This window comes from Grampus griseus (assembly GCF_964374135.1).
Source record: "Grampus griseus genome assembly, chromosome: 16".
Taxonomy (NCBI): Eukaryota; Metazoa; Chordata; class Mammalia; order Artiodactyla; family Delphinidae; genus Grampus; species Grampus griseus.
Genome location: NC_139010.1, coordinates 85,213,316 through 85,230,008, shown reverse-complemented (window position 1 = coordinate 85,230,008; position 16,693 = coordinate 85,213,316).

The following is a 16,693-nucleotide window of genomic DNA, read 5'->3' as shown; positions in this document are numbered from 1 at the left end:
AATGCAGAAGACATGCAGGACAGAAGGCAGTGGAACAATGATTTTTAAATGCTGAAAGGAAACTGTCAAGATTCTATGTGCAGAGAATGAAAGTGCTATAGGCTGAATGTTCGTGAGTCCCAAATTCATACGTTGAAACCTAATCCCCAGTGTGAGGGTATTTGGAGCGGGAACCTGTGTGAGGTGATGAGGTCCTGAGGTGCGGCCCTGTGAGTGGGATCAGTGCCCTTATGACAGAGACCCCAGAGCGCTCTCTTGCCCCCTCTCCCATGAGGACACAGGGGGAAGACAGCAGTCTGTGAACCAGGAAGGAGGCTCTTACCACACCCTGAGTCTGCTGGCACCTTGATCTCGGACTTCCAGGCTCCAGAACTGTGAGAAATAAACTTCTGTTGTTATAAGCCGCCCGGTCTACGGTATTCTGTTACAGTCCTGAACAGACTAAGACAGAAGGTGAAATAAAATATTCCCAAATGAAGAAAAAAATCAGAGTCTGTTGACAGCAGGCTTGCTGTAGATCAGGGGAGGACATCACAGGGGAGCAATGACTGAACCTAGAATATGGAAAACTATTTAGGAGCAAAGACACGTCCTAAAACTTAAGAATGGAGAGAGCTTGAAAGTGGATAGATGAGGAAGAAGAACACCACACAAATGCCACCCTAACCCCCAAAGCCAGTGTAGCTTTATTAATATATGATAAAATAGACTTTATGGCAAAATGAATTACTAGAAATAAAGATAGTCGCTTATAATAAAGTGTTAGATTCATCAGGAAGATATACGAATTTTAAATGTGTGTGCATATAATAGCGTAGCTCTAATGTATATAAAACAAACTTGGCAGACATATAAGGTAAAATAGAAAACTCCAGGGACTTCCCTGGCGGTCCAGTGGTTAGGACTCCACGCTTCCACTGCCGGGGGAGCAGGTTCGATCCCGGGTCGGGGGACTAAAATCTCCACGTACCCTATGGTGCGGCCAAAAACAAAAACCAATCCGTTATCAGAGCAGAAGAAATTAGCACTCCTGCCTCAATGATTATTAGAATAAATAGAAAATTAAACCATAAACATATAAAGATTTGAACAACTTTGTCAACAAACTCGATCTAATAGACCTGTATAGAAGACCGTATTCTACAACACGCAATACTTCCAAGCCCAAACAGAACTTTTATGAATATCAAACATATTCTAGGCAAGTGCCAAAAATGTTTAAAGAATTAAAATCACACAGAGTATATTCTCTGATCATAATGCAATTAAGCTAGCAATCGATAATAAAAAGATAACCAGAAAATAGCCATCTGTTTGGAAATTAATAAACACATTTCTAAATAACTTATTGTGGTCAAAGGATAAATCATGATAAAAATTAGAAAATGCTTTTAAATAAGCAATGATGAAAATACTAAATATCACACTTGTGGGATGCAGCGAAAGCTCTACTTAGCTTTTTTTTATGCCTGAATGTATATAACAGGGGAAAACAGCTGAAAAGTAAGGAACTAAGCATTTATCTCAGGAACTTAGAAAAATAACAAACCAAACCACAAGGAAATAAAAGGAGGCCCTAATGAATACAAAGCAAAGCTTAATGAAATAGGGGGGAAATAGCCAACAGAGAGGGTAAGCTACGCCAAAGATGGGTCTTTGAAATACCCGGATATTTAATTAGCCCCTGACAGATTTATTTAAATGCTTCAGCTATTAAAAAAAAAAAGAGAGAAAACTATGTAAATTTTATGCCAATGAATTTGAAAATTAGAAATGAAATGTATAAATTCCTGGAAAGGTAGCAAAATTAACTCAGAAAAAAATGGATTCTTGAAAACGCTGAATCAGTAGTGAAAAAAATCTTCCCCCAAATAAAACTCTAAGCACAGATGGCTTTATTGGCCGTTTCCACCAAATGTGTAAGGAACAAAAGATAAAATCTTATACAAACTCTTCCGGATAACAGAATAAGGGGTAACAACTCCAGCTCACTTCATGACAGTAGGAAAACCTACTGAGAACAGTGAGAGAAGGAAAGTCATAGGTCAACCTTACTCACATTAGTAGCTTAGGAAATGTGAGTGGGGAAATAAACGCGGGAAAAGTAATTGGATGAAATTCAACATTGGTTCATAATTTTTAAAATCTAAGCAAATTTGGAATAGGAAAGAATTTTTGAAGCTGAAAGAGCAAGAAAGGAAGGAAGGAAGGAAAGAAGGAAGGAAGGAAGGAAAAGAAAAGAAAGAAAATCAAAGCTACATCAAAGATCTTCGTAGTGGAATGACCAGCACAATAAAATGATAAAGTTTCTGTGGAACAAGAAATAAGACAAGTGTGCCCACAATCATAATTTCTCTTCTACACCTGTATTGGGGTCCTAGACATCCTAGGACTGGATGATAATAATAATAATATATGCCAATTTAAAAAGAAAGAAAAAACTGTTTCTTTTATGTAGTACCTTATGTACACTCTGGTTTCTCTTCAGATCATATAAATCCTTCACCTCTTACAGCACATGGTACAAGAGTCAAAACTAAGCCAAATTAAACACTGGCGAAGTAGATAAGGGGATAAAAATGTAAAAGAAAGTGAGGAAATGTTTACTATCGGAATCAGGATAGGGGCTGCCTTTGGGGGAGGGGCTGTGGGGTGGAGGGGGGCGACTACAGAGGGCTCCCATGTTCCCTTCTAGACTTGGGTGGTGGTCCCATGGTATTTATTTTATAATTCTTCTTTAAGCTGTACATATATTATCTACAGACTTTTCCGTATCACATTCAATACCGCAATTTTTTTCAATGCCGCTGGAAAACCAGGAAGCTTCCGCATGAGCAAAGAATCCCCGAATGGAGGGAAGCGTAGAAGGAGCCCCACCCCTCACTTTCCAGATGCCCAGCCGAGGCCCAGAGAGGGGAGACCTGCCTCCAGCCACACCCCCATGGCTCTTCTGCGTCCAGCCCAGAGTCTTCGCAACACAGGAAGTACTGATTCGTGGTTATGAAGCACTTGCTTGCTGAAACCCATTAGCTTAAATGCCAGAGTCTTGACAAGGAGGACCACGCCATACAGAGCAGCGCCAGGGACAGGAAGCACCTCTGCAGGGCTGCTGGTCTGGGGAGCCGGTGCCGGTGCTGATGCAGCCCGGGAGGTGAGGGCTCTGTGATCTGGGGTCACCCGGGCTCTCCGTCCCCGCAGGGCCCTGGGCTCCTGGTCCTGGGATACAACAGCTGGACCAAGAAGCCACGTGGTGGGTCTGTGGGAATCTTTCAGTGGCGTTACGATTAAAAAGCCAATGTGCCTGGCAGTGTGCTAACCAGCAGGATGGACCGTGGCTGAATCCAAGTGCGCTGGACGGGAGTGGATTGGCCCACTCCCAATCTTGCCCCTAAAATGTGGGCATTTCACGCCACGCCTCTGGCCAGTGGCATCCCTCTGGCCTCCAAAGTCCCCCTGGTCTGGCTTCCTGCTCTCGCTTGGCCAGTCTCCCCACTCCTACTGCCCAGCCGCACGGGGGCGTGCTGGCCACCCAGCACACCCGCTGGCTCCCTCAGGACCTCTGCACTGGCTGCTCCCAAGGCAGCTGTCTGACTCCCTCCTTTGCTTCCTTCAAATCTCTGTGGAGATGTCAGCCCTTCACGCAGCCTTCCCTACACAGCCTGGGTGAAACGGCCACCCTCCCCATCCACACCTGCGTCCTTACTGCTCTGTGTCTTTCTCTGTTACGCAGTCTAGCCTCTGAGATGTGATGTGTTCATTTGAGCATGTGTCTTTACGCGTTTCTCCCCACAAGACTGTAAATTTCACGAGGGCACAGGCTGTTTCGGTCCTGCTGGCGCAGCGTCCCCAGGGCCTAGAACAGTGCCCGTCTCTAGCAGGACAAACGCGTGCAAGGAGGCGACAAACACCTGCCGTCCTGTTGCTCCGTTTCCTCGGTGGGCCATCTTAATGGAAGATACTCATCTTCCCAAAGTGCAAATCGGATCACACCCATACCGTAGGGTAGCCTTTAGGAAGCATCGTAAGCATTGCATTTTCCTCAGGTTAAGTCCAAAGTGCTCCACGTGGCCTCGGAGGCTCTGCACAATCTCACCTCTTCCTGCTGCTCCGGACTCCTCAGCGCCCTGCTTGCTCATTCTGCTCCATGACGAACAGGTCTCTTTTCCTTAAACCCTCCTAGGTTTTGAAGCCCTCTTAGGTTCCTCACTTGGGCTTCCCTGGTGGCGCAGTGGTTGAGAGTCCGCCTGCCGATGCAGGGGACGCGGGTTCGTGCCCCGGTCCGGGAAGATCCCACATGCCGCGGAGCAGCTGGGCCCGTGAGCCATGGCCGCTGAGCCTGCGCGTCCGGAGCCTGTGCTCCGCAGCGGGAGAGGCCACAACAGTGAGAGGCCCGTGTACTGCAAAAAAAAAAAAAAAAAAAAAAAAAAGAGGCCACTTTTCCTCCCACGCTTATGACTCCACTTAATGGTACTTCCTAGGGGAACTTTGGATGGTTGGATGGTGGGTGGATGGAAGGAGGGATGGAGGGAAGGAAGGATGGAGGGATGATGGGCAGGTGAATAAATGAATGGAGCTGCTTTAACTGCACTCAGTTTCTTAGAAATGCAGGCACTGCCTCTGGGTCAGGTTCCTGGAGATATATACACACTCTGCAAGTCAGGCAACCAGAAGAGTCCACAGAGGTCCATGAGCTCCCAGCCGACCACCTTGCCGGCCAAGCAGTGCAGACCTGCCCCTGCCAACACCTCTCTGACGGCCCCAGGGAACATCAGCTCCACACGCCCCCCGGCTGCTAAACCCAGCAGGTCACCACAGCTCTGAGAGACTCAGGAGCCGGGCCAGCGGCTCTAGTCCCAGCTCCCCACTTCCTCCTGGTGACCAAGACACTCACCCCCACTGTGTGTTGGATTCCTCATCTGTAAATGGGGTAACGAGGACCAAATGTCTACATGGAAAGACTCAGATATATATACCACACAGCTTCTGGTGCTACATGTGGTTACCTGGGCAACACCAAAATATTGGCATAAAAACAAGGACATGAGTAAACTGGTCCCAACCTCTCCTTCTAGCCTCTAGTGATGGGCTGACTGTGTCCTCCAGATTCACATGGTGAAGCCCTCCTGGGGGTGACAGTGTTGGGCGGTAGAGTCATGAGAGAGCTGGCTTCCTGTCTCTCCTTCCTCCGCGTGAGGACACAGTGAGAAGCCCGGCTGTCTGCAGCCTGGGAGACGGCTCTCGCCAGAGCCCAGCTGGACCTCCAGCCTCCAGGCGGTGAGAAGTCAAGTTTGCTGTGTAAGCCGCCTGCCTGTGACAGTTAGGTACCGCAGCCGAGCAGACGTCTCGAGCAGACGAGCACGGCCTCTGCACAGACACGTGCCTCCTGCTCCCTTCACGGAAACGCATACGAAGCACCTGGCGTGTGCCACGCCACCCTGTGTGCACGTACGTGTGCCGAGGACACAGCCGACCCTGCGCCTCCCTCCCCGCGTCCACTCACAGCTGGGCCATGCCTGGACGGAGCCTCCGTGCCGGCTCCCGGGGCTCTGCAGGCCCCACCGTGCACACGGTGTCTGCATGCCACGTGCTACATGTAAACACCGGCCAACCCTCCACGGTGCTGCAATGTCCCCCGTCCCACCTCCCCCCATGACCGCAGTTGCTCCAGAGTCTAGGTTTTATCCACTTTTGAATCCTGCCCTTTGCAAAGCCAGACCTCAGCTAGGCTGGGTGCCTCATAAACAGTGGGTCCTCCGGAAGGTGTCCCGGGTCAGTGGCTGAGGGGGAGGAAGGTGTGTCAGGCCAACGGCTAAGCAAGCCCATGTCTCCAGGAAAAGGCGAGTCTTCCCGGGAAAGGGCTCTTTAAGGCGGTTGCCAGCCCCAGAGCGCCTCCTTAGCGCGGGCTCCTCCTGGCCTCTCCGGGCAGCACACACACCCACCCTGCTCCTCTGTCCCCGGAGAGCTCAGCTCGGCTGTACGTGCTCACAGCACCTTCTGTCCTTTCCCTTTAGAGCCAAGTTCAATACTCAAAGGGATTCTGCACTTTCCCTCACTCTTCCTCCACCCCGGCGTTGTATTATGAAAATTTCCAAACACACAGGAAAGCTGAAAGAAGTGTGTGAGCCTGCACACACCCACCATCTGGGATCTTCGATTAATACGCCGCAGTCGCCAGCCCTCCACCCACCCGTCAGCCCACCTGCCTGCTGAGGCACTTCCGGGTAAGTTCCAGACCTTGGTGCCCATCACCCCCACACTGCAACTTGCTCACCAGTCACTGGAGTTCAGTGTTTGTTTCTAGCTTCTCTCTCGGGAGGGAGAGATAAAGTTCAGATTCGGCGAAAGGCACAGATCTTATGTGCACCGTTTGGTGAGTTTGCCGATGGGCTGCATCTTTGTCACCCAAACCCGTAACAGGACACAGAACGTGCCCACCTCCCCAGAGCGCCCCCAGGGCCCCTTCCCTGTCGGCGGTGCCCACACTCCGAGGCCACCGTCCTCTGATATCGTTCACCGTAGATTAGCTCAGCCTGGAACGTCACGTAAATGGAATCGCTTGGTGTAAGGCTTCCAAAGGACTGCACGGATCAGCAGTGGTTCCTGCTTATTGCTGCATGGTATCCTGGTGAGTGGATTTACCACGGTTTGTTTCTCCTCCCCTGTTGAGGGGCACCTGAGCTCTTTCAAGCCTGGGTCTATTATGAATAAAACCGCTGTCAGCATTCCTGCACCAGCTTCTCATCACGGGCACTTGTAGGATTCTGTGTCTTGGACAGCAGGGGGTGTCCGCGAGCCAGCGGATGGAAACTCCAGATGGTTTCTCCAGGAAGAGAAAGCATCCCCTGTACAGCCATCCCTCAGGGGCGATCTCAGCGAGAAAGTCGTTATGCCGCATATTAATGAATTTGTCAGGAGGACAGACCTCAGTTATCAAAAGCCGGTTATCCAATGGACGTGACTCTGGTGCCTCAAGCGCGGAGGAGTCCTCATGGCCCAGGGAGGCTGTACAGGAGGATGGGACAAGGGGAAGAGGTGGGGAGAGATGGACGAGGCCCCCTCACCACCGGGGCCGCGCCTGCGGGCACCTTCCCCAGGACCTGGTGTGGATATGCCCGCTGGTGTCCTCGTGCCAGGCCCCGGGACGGGCATCCTTCCTGGTATGCTCTGCAATGGACGTCCTCAGGGAGTCCCTATAGGGCCATCAGTGCTGCCCCTCAGTGCTCCCGTGACCTCTGTATTTCTCACACATCATGTCTTCCCCGAGACGTGTCAAGAGCTAGAAGCCCCTGGAGACAGCTTCACCTGGACGAACAGAGTTAGGCTTGAGGCTTGAAGGAGTGAGACGCAGCGTGGTGCAAAATCTCAGTGCAGCTTTCAGAGTCACTGGGAGTCTTGTTTCAGATGCTGAGTCCTCGCCCCGTCCCCAAGCATCAGTAGGTCTGGGGTGGGCCCTGGGAATGTGCCACTCGACGGGTTTGTGCCACCGGGTTTGGAAGCCGCTGGTCTGGGCAGCTGGCGGGAGTGAGGCCGGGGCTGCAGTATCAGGGCCTGGGTGACCCTGTGACCTATAAAGTCCCTATGCTCTCCAGGGGCACAGGAGTGAGCGAGGAATGCCCCCCGGGCACCGGGACCCCCGTCTCCACGGAGACCAATCTGACCTGAGAAGATGTCCAGGGGCTAAACGTCACAGCCGTCGGGGCACTGGCTGCCCTGTCTCCTGGCTCCGCTCCCAACGCCCCTCCTGCACCTGAACCATAGGAAGGTACGGGGTGCTCACCTGAGGGGTGTGGTCCGAGTCTCCTCCGCTGTCTGGTGGGACCCTGAACAGCAGTCTCCTGAGCAGTCCTCACCTAAACCGATGGGTGGGGGGCACCCAACTGGCTTTTTATGTTATCTTCATTAGCAGCAGCGGCATCCAATAGTGCCAGCTATCACACGGCGCTGGGCAAACTCGCACAGCGCTGGGCAAACTCGCACAGCGCTGGGCAAACTCACACAGCGCTGGGCAAGCTCACACAGCGCTGGGCAAACCATCGCACGGCGCTGGGCAAACTCACACAGCGCTGGGCAAACTCACACAGCGCTGGGCAAACCATCACACGGCGCTGGGCAAACCATCACAGCGCTGGGCAAACCATCGCACAGCGCTGGGCAAACTCACACAGCGCTGGGCAAACTCACACAGCGCTGGGCAAACCATCACACGGCGCTGGGCAAACCATCGCACAGCGCTGGGCAAACTCACACAGCGCTGGGCAAACTCACACAGCGCTGGGCAAACCCAGTCGTCAAAAAGTATCATCTACCCTTTAAAAATTGTGAATCACTATATTGTACACCTGAAACTTACATAACAGTGTACATCAGCTAAACTTCAGTATAAATAATAAACAAAAGGTTTTTCTTAAGTATCTTCAAAAAGTATCAGTCACGTGGGAATTCCCTGGTGGTCCAGTGGTTAGGACTAAGGGCGTCCACTGCTGGGGGCATTTCCATCCCTGGTCGGGGAACTAAGATCCCATAAGCCTCGCAGTGCAGCCAAAAAACTAAAATAAAATGAAAGGAGGGAGAGGAATTCCCTGTTCAGGGAAGACCCGTCAGAAGGGGGAACTGCTTCCTCCAGCCACCTTCAGTTTCTGGCACGCCCCCGCCTTCCCCCCACCCCTGGCCTGGCGGTCCTTCACGGATGCCGGGCCTGGGAAAGGCAGCTTCATCTAAAGGTGAGAGCGCACGCGGGCCTCGCGGACCCGAGAGCAAAGCCGCCGGGTGCCCAGGGTACTAGCGGAGGCTGCCCCAGTGCAAGGACGTGGGAAAACGGTCCCTACTGTCACGCAGAGAAACGCTCAGCACTCGGGAGTCAGGACCGGGACCTTGACAAGAGCCTCCCCCTCCAAGGTCACTGAGCTGATAGGTTTGAAACACAAAGGAGGCTGCATAAGAAGATCTCGCGCTGATTAAACACCTATCAGGCACTTTATCAGGCATCTAAGCCCGTTGCTACACAAAGGCATCCGCCTGTGCACGAGACCCGCACATCCTGGAAGGAGGGGAGCTGGTCTTTCTAAGCCCAGCAGCGTCCAGACCCTCAGAGTCAGCACCTGTGAGCCCAGGACCCGGCAGGCGCCTGGAGCAGCTCAGCGCAGGGTTACAGCCCCATCAGTCTTCATTTGTTTTTGGCCACGCCGCATGGCTTTCAGAATCTCAGTTGCCCGACCAGGGACTGAAAGCCCGAATCTTAACCACTAGGCCACCAGGGAACTCCCCCGCACCCACTGCCGCTGCTGCCCTGTCACTCTTGCCATCACAGATGTTACTGTGTCCCCAGCAAGGACCTGTATCCTTTCTCCAGTCCTCACCAGAACTCTGTGAAGCGTGTACTCATAGGATTATATCCACTTACCAGATTGGAAAAGGGGGGTGGCTCTAAGAACACCCGTGTCTCTTTCTCTCTGTGTTTCCCCTTCCTTTATCCCACTCAGGTATGGAAACCTGAAAACCTCTCTGAGATGTGCCCACAGGAGGGAAGGATGTAGCAGGAGGAGGGACATCCAAAGCCATCTCTCCAAAGGCCCCGAGGGAGGCAGTGAGTGGCTTAGAGCTGAGTGTGCCCTTGGAGCAAACCTGGCAGCTTGTCCCAGAGGCCAGGGAGGGGCCAGCTCCCCGGGGCTAAAGGGAGTTGGTGCCTCGGGCAGGAGGGCGGGGCAGCCTCCAAGGTTGACTCCATCCCCAGTGGGCAGATGGCGCGTCCAGGGGTGAAGTGGAAACGTCGCGGGGGCTGGGGTGGTTCTGCCGCTGGTCCAAGCCCAGAATTACCTGTGGCTTCAGGTGCCCGGCCTCGAGCTGAAGGACGTGGCCCTTGCCAGAGTTCTGGGCCAGCTGCGCCGGCGGCTGGGGGACCTGGCCCACCTCCCTCTGCCCGCGTGTGCCTGGGCCCCTGGCTCAGATCCACAGCCCCCTTCCCTGTCCTGGTCTCTCGTCCACACACGTGCCCTCTGGACCTGTGGCGTCCAGCAGCTGTGCTCCCGTCCAGCCTGCCGTATCCTAGTGGCCCCCAAGTCCGTGTCCAGCCTGCACTCGGATGTGTGCTCCGAGACACGTCCAGCATCTGCAGCCCCAAGGGAAGCGCCCTGCCCACGCCCCTCCCGCTCAGTGGCTCCTCTGTATTCCAGACTCGGCAAATAGCATGCCCCGACCCACCCGGTCACCCGAGTCAGCCCTGTCCCCTGCAACCTGGGCTCAGCATCTTCTGCTGAGCAATGGCCTCGTGGCCTTCCCTGCGCAGCCCCACCTGGTCCCTCTGGTGAATTCCAGAAAGAGCTCCCCTGTTCCCTGGGATGCAGGGACCAGGCCTGGCTAAGCAGGGCAGGGCTCTGGGGGCAATGTCTCAGTGCTTTGGGTGAGAGCTGTGCCACCCTGGGTGCAGCCAGGGGCTTCCACTAGGGGCAGAGCCACTGCCTGGTGGCCGGGTTCTGCCTGCTCTTCTGGGATCCAGCCAGCTCCCTTCAGTCCCTGGTCTGACGGATGCAGCCTGGACTTCCCCAGCCAGCGGTCCCCAGGCTTTTCAGACTGGTCACCTTAGCTGTACCACTGCCCCCATAGACCCTGTCTTTTTAGGGATAACAACGTGCGGTGAGACCAGGCCTTGGAGCCAGGAAGGCCTGTTTTCAAATCCCAGCTCATCACTGGACCTCTCCGGGCCTCAGTCTCCTTGTAAAACCTCAGGCAGGGGGCGCCTTTGTCCCCCTCACCACTGGCAAAGGGCAGTACCCCAGGCAGCCCTCTCCCACCAAGGTAGGGCTCAGCATTTTGCATCCACGTGACGGCCTGACCCTGCAGCTGCTCCCAGTCCAGCGGTTCAGGGCATTTGAGAGCATCAGCTCAGCCCCTTAGAGGCCCCCTAGTCCCCCTAGTCCCTTTCCCTGGGCCCCTGGTGTGCCGGGGAAGGTGGGCACGGGGAGGGGGCCGGAGGCTGAGCTCCTGGACCTGGGCTCACGGTCTGAGTTGTGCCTGCTGGGCCTGAGCGCTGAGATGAGCTCCTCCCCATGGGCGGGGCCGCAGACATCGTGTGTTTGGCGTGTGGGCCCCTGGCCACTGTGCTTGTCATTACACACGGCGCGGCCTGCCACCCCTCCCAGCTGAGGAGCAGCTGAGCTAGTGCTTCATGGAAAAGGGGCAGAAACCCAGCCCCGCCCAGCGCCCCGGCCCGTGGCCCAAGCTCGTAGGAGCACGCCTCTGCTCTGGAGCCTTGCCCTGCTTTGAACATTTCAGGCAAGGGCAGGCTCTCATCCGAGTGCAGCCTCTCCTTAGAAAGGATCCTGTTTCTCCAGCACCACCGGGGACGGGAGCTGGAACAAACCAGACCCAGTGGGAGCACACAGTGAGAGCACACTGTTTACAGCTCGAAGTGTTTCGTCACGCCGGCCGCTCCGAAAAGCAGCCTGCCACAGCCCAGACATCACTGGGACCTCGTGGAAAAGCCCATGTTTTACTGGAAGAGGACGGGAAGCAGAACCGTGCAATCGGGGGCCGGCTCTGCGTCCCAGGATAGCGTTTCTGCGAGGACGCCCGAGTCTAGAAGGGAAGGATCATCCCTTCCTAAAGACTCTGGCCCCCGCGGTCAGGGTCACGCACGTTCATGTCTGGCCCCCCCCCCAGCGGCAGCACCAGGGCGCTAGGGAAACAAATGACGTGCATATTCCGTCCCCAGGGCAGCTCTTCCTTTCCCCTGTGAGACCCCACCTGAGGCTTTTCAAAATCATTTCCGGGCCACGCAGAATGCCCTCCACTGGCCCTGGCTGGGCCACCGTCACACCTCCTCCAGCCCCTCCTCCCCAGTGACAGTCCCGACCTAAAGGGTCAGTGCAGAGCGGGCGCTGCCTGGGCTGCACTCACACTGACTGTCCCTTGGGGCTCTGGGGATGCTGGGCCTCTCAACTGAGGTCCCTGGCGGTGGGGTCACCGCTGCTTGCTGCCCTGCCGGACGGTAGCTCCAGCCTCCTGCTTGTCTTCTGGGACCGTGCTGGCCAGACCTAGACACCCCCAGGGCCCCCTCCACCCCCCAGAGCCCACCTGGGCCTGGGGAACGGACACTTAGGCCTGCTGGCCATGGGAGTCTGCGTCCTTCCGAGCGCATCCTCTATCCAGAGCAGGGCGGGTGGCATCACCCCAACTCCTCCTCCCTGGGCAAGGACTGAACAGACACTTGGGGCCCAGGAGCCTGGGGAACGGAGCAGTGCCCCCAGGGCCCCTTGGAGTGAGCGGTCACGAGCTGAAAATGAAACCAGTTTGCATGGCGTGTCCCCTCTTCTGCTTTGCTGCTTGGATGCAGGCGTGGTGCCCTGTGTGTGTGGGGGGGGCGGGGGAAAGCAGGTGGGTGCTGTGCTGGGAGAGGGGACGGGGCCCTGAAGCCATTTGCAGGGATGACCAGGCGACCAGAGGATGGAGACGAAGGCAGTGCGGGGCCGTGAGGGTGGAGGTGAGCAGTCTGGGGTGGGGACGCTGAAACACAGACTGGAGAACCTACAGGACCGGCAGTGGTCGCAGCTTGAGACAGAAACGGTCTTTCACTGTCTCAGCTGGAACTCCCTCCCCGTGGGAGCTGGAGCATCTTCTCACGTGCTCACTGGCCTTTTGGGTTTGTCGTTTGTGAGGTGCCCATTCTTGTCCACTTACCGGTGGGTCGTCTGTAGCTTGCTGGGATGTACTGGGCCATTTACACCTTCCCCACACGAATCCTTCACCTGCTCTGTGGATTGCAGGTGGCTCCTTCCCGTCGAGTCCCTTTATGTCTCCAAATTCCCTTTACTTCAGTAAACTGTACCCTCCTCTTATTTTTTTTTTAAAAAAGAGCAGTAATCCTCCCATCCTCCCACCTGACTGGGTTGCTGTGAGGTCAGATGGCACCTTAAATGTCAAGGCTCAGAGCTTTGTGGGACGCACGGTAAGGTGACAGAGGTTGTCATATCAATTTTTTCTTTTAAGGACATGCTGTATCTTTAAAATCATAAATAATGCCTTTTCAAATTTTCCTGCAAAATTAAACCATTTTCTTCGTATCTTGAACAATTCTTATTAAGTTTATTCTTAGATATTTTGTTTGTTGCTCTTATGAATGTTTTCCACTTTCAAACTGCTAATCTGGAAGAAAGCAGCTGATTTTTCTGTGCTAACCTTGCTACACACATTGTACTGATTCTTACTTGTTCAGACTCTCTCCATTGGTTGTCTTCAACTTTCTAGGTAAACAACTTTATTATTCTTTGTTAATGCATTAATTTCATTAACAAATATTACCTGAACACCTGCCAAAAGTCAGGCCTGGTTCTAGGTGCTCATCGTACACTGGTGAACCCAAGAAACCAATGGAAGTTCCTGCCCTCATGGAACTTACACGGGGTGGGGATGACGGGGGGTCAACACTGACCGTTTTGCATATTCCTTTTTGACATCTTGAAATGTTCATTTCTCAGGACTTCCCTGGCGGTCCAGTGGTTGAGACTCCGTGCTTCCAATGCAAGGGGTGTGGGTTCGATTCCTGGTTGGGGAACTAAGATCCCACATGCCAGATTTTCATTTCTCCTTCCTGCCTTCCTGCATTGCTTCAGAACTCCAGACCAGAATGGTCACAGGTGCCCTGGCTCGTTACTGACTGCATGGAAATGCAGTAGCATTTCACTGTTAGTACGAGGCTTGCTGTAGGTTTCAGGTGAGTCCCTTCATAGTTGAAGTAAAGGAAACCAGCTCCAGCTGATGTCAGTGGAAAAGGGATTTTTCTGAAGGAATATTGGAGGATGCACAGAATTGCTGGAGAGGCCCAAGGACTAGCCATGAAAAATGGCGGGAACAAAGGGCAGCTACACAGCCAGCACAGCAGAAGTCAGACTGCACACCTGGTCCAGTTAGGAAACCGCTGGACAAAACAGAAACGCTTGTTCCGTTGCCAGGCGGCACCAGGCACTGGAGGCTGCCGCTACCACAGCTACTCCAGGAAGTGAAGAGCTGCTCTTCCCCTACCCAGCTGGGAGGGAGGCTAAGGATGTGAGACCCAGTATTTTAAGTTCCTATAAATGAAAAGTTGGGAATTCAGGCACTGAGCAGGGCTTCAGGAGTTGAGCAGCCAACAAAAATTATTAAATGTCTTCTACACATTAATTAATTAACTGAGGGCCTCCACCCCCTTCCCAGCTCACCAAGCTTGTTTTTGGTGTCTGTGTGTTGTCATGAATGCATACTGAATAATTATTTGCTTCTAAAATGATTCTTCTTCTTCTTTTTTTTTTTTTTTTGCGGTACGTGGGCCTCTCACTGCTGTGGCCTCTCCCGTTGCGGAGCACAGGCTCCGGACGCGCAGGCTCAGCGGCCATGGCTCACGGGCCCAGCCGCTCCGCGGCATGCGGGATCTTCCTGGACCGGGGCACGAACCCGTGTCCCCTGCATCGGCAGGCGGACTCTCAACCACTGCACCACCAGGGAAGCCCTATTCTTAATCTTTGATCTGTCAGGTATTTCATAAGATGATCAAGATATTTTTTCTTCTTTAATCTTTTATTAAATATACTCTTACGCCGTCCTTACAGTCCCAGGAGAGACCCTCCTTGTTGTATTAATCTTTAGAGCTCAATTTGCTATCATTCTACTCAGTATGTTTGCAGGTGTATTTCTTTTTTTAAAAACATTTATTTATTTAATTTATTTATTTCTGTCTGCATTGGGTCTTCATTGCCGCCTGCAGACTTTCTCTAGTTGCGGCGAGCAGGGGCTACCCTTTGTCGCTGTGCGCAGGCTTCTCATTGCGGTCGCTTCTCTTGTTGCGGAGCACGGGCTCTAGGTGCGCGGGCTCAGTAGTTGTGGCTCGCGGGGCTCAGTCGTTGTGGCTCACAAGCTCTAGAGCGCAGGCTCAGTAGTTGTGGTGCATGGGCTTAGTTGCTCCGCAGCCTGTGGGATCTTCCCAGACCAGGGCTCGAACCTGTGACTCCTGCGTTGGCAGGCGGATTCTTAACCACTATGCCACCAGGGAGGTCCCAATACTGATGTATTATTATTAAAGTGCGTGTTTTATTCTTATCTTCTTCGTGTTTACCTGAAATCCCTTTTCAGCCCCAGGAGGCGACCGTGGGCACCACATTTCATTCAGACTCGAGTCCCCCTTGGCTCCTCTCGGCTGTGACGGTTTCTCGGTGTTTCTGTAGTTTTGATGACTTGACGATTGGAGGAGCGGGGAGCTTGCAGAATGTCCCTCTGCTGGGCATCGTCTGAGGTTTGTCTGGTGGCTGAACTGGGGTGGTGTGTTTCTAGAAGGAAGACACGGAGGAGGTGTCCTTCTCGTCACGTCCTCTCAGGGGCGCGTACTCTCGACACGACGCGTTTCTGCCGATGTTGACCTTGACCACCTGGTTGAGGCCGTGTCTGTCAGGTGTCTTCACTGTCCAGTGGCTCCTTCCCTGTCCACACTGTGCTCTTTGGGAGGACGTCGCTCTGCACGGCCCACACTTAGGGGGAGTCGTGCTTCCCTCCTGGGGGCACGACATCTACGTCACTTACTCGGGATTTTTCTGTGTGGGAGGTTTGTCTCTTTTCCCTCGTTTACTTGCTTATTCAATCATTTATCTACGTTAACATGGGCGTGGGAATTTCATTCTTTGGGTGATGACCCACTGCCACGTCATTGCTCACAGAGCTCCAGCTGGCCCCCGTGTCTTTTCAACACCCCCTCCTCACTATGGCTTCAGTGAATATTTTTAAATCAAAATAATATACACCCAGACAAAAAAATCAAAATAATACAGGTCACAAAATGAAAAGTGGAGATCTCTTATCTCACTCCCGAGAAGCAGCCATTTTTAACCACTTCTGCTTCCAGTTCTTCAGATAATCACCAACATAGCTTTGAAAAATAGATGTGAATAACTCCTTTTTCAAGTTAGGACAGCATCTACTGACTCTCTCATGAAAAATAAGAGATTAGCTCATTTCCCTATCGATTTATCCCTAGTTTTGATATTGGAACTAAACATGCTTTCTATTTAGGTCTTTTTAAAATAATATACCTAAGTATCTATTTCTGGTTCTATAAACTTTAGACAGCACCTCCTGGTGTCTGCTCCCCTAGGTGGCAGAACAGAGCCTCAGCGTTGCCCTTCCCCTCGGCCCCCTAGCCTCCCAACCTTGTCAGGGTGCGTGAGTGGGGAGACCTGCCCTGTCCACCTTCTGCTCCCCCTCTCCACCAGTACCAGCACGAAAAGGGCTTCGTCGGCAGGGTGGTCTCAAGCTGGGGAGCACCTGGGTACACGGGAAGACTTTTCAAGGAGGGAGAGACAGGATAGTTTGAAATAAATTGTCCTAAACTTTTCCTAAAACTGACCTGCCTGTGAACAGGTTCTCCCCACCCCCTTCCACCATCACCTCCACCTACTCGCATCCCTTCGATGCTGTGGAGCTTCGCTCTGGGCTGTGCAAACCATTATGTTTACAGTGATGCTGTCAAAGGTCTAGGCCTCAGGCCTCTCTCACGTGGGGTTCTCCGAGTGCTGGAACTTGCTGGGAGTTGTAGAGGGCTCCACACGGGGAGGGAAAACCAGGTGCAGTGAGAAACATTTCCGTTTAAACACTTTCAGGTAATTGCCTACAGACACTTCAGAGGACTTGGAAAATCTGTAAGTTTCAGTGAGCTTAGCAGGTTGCAGGATGCGACAGT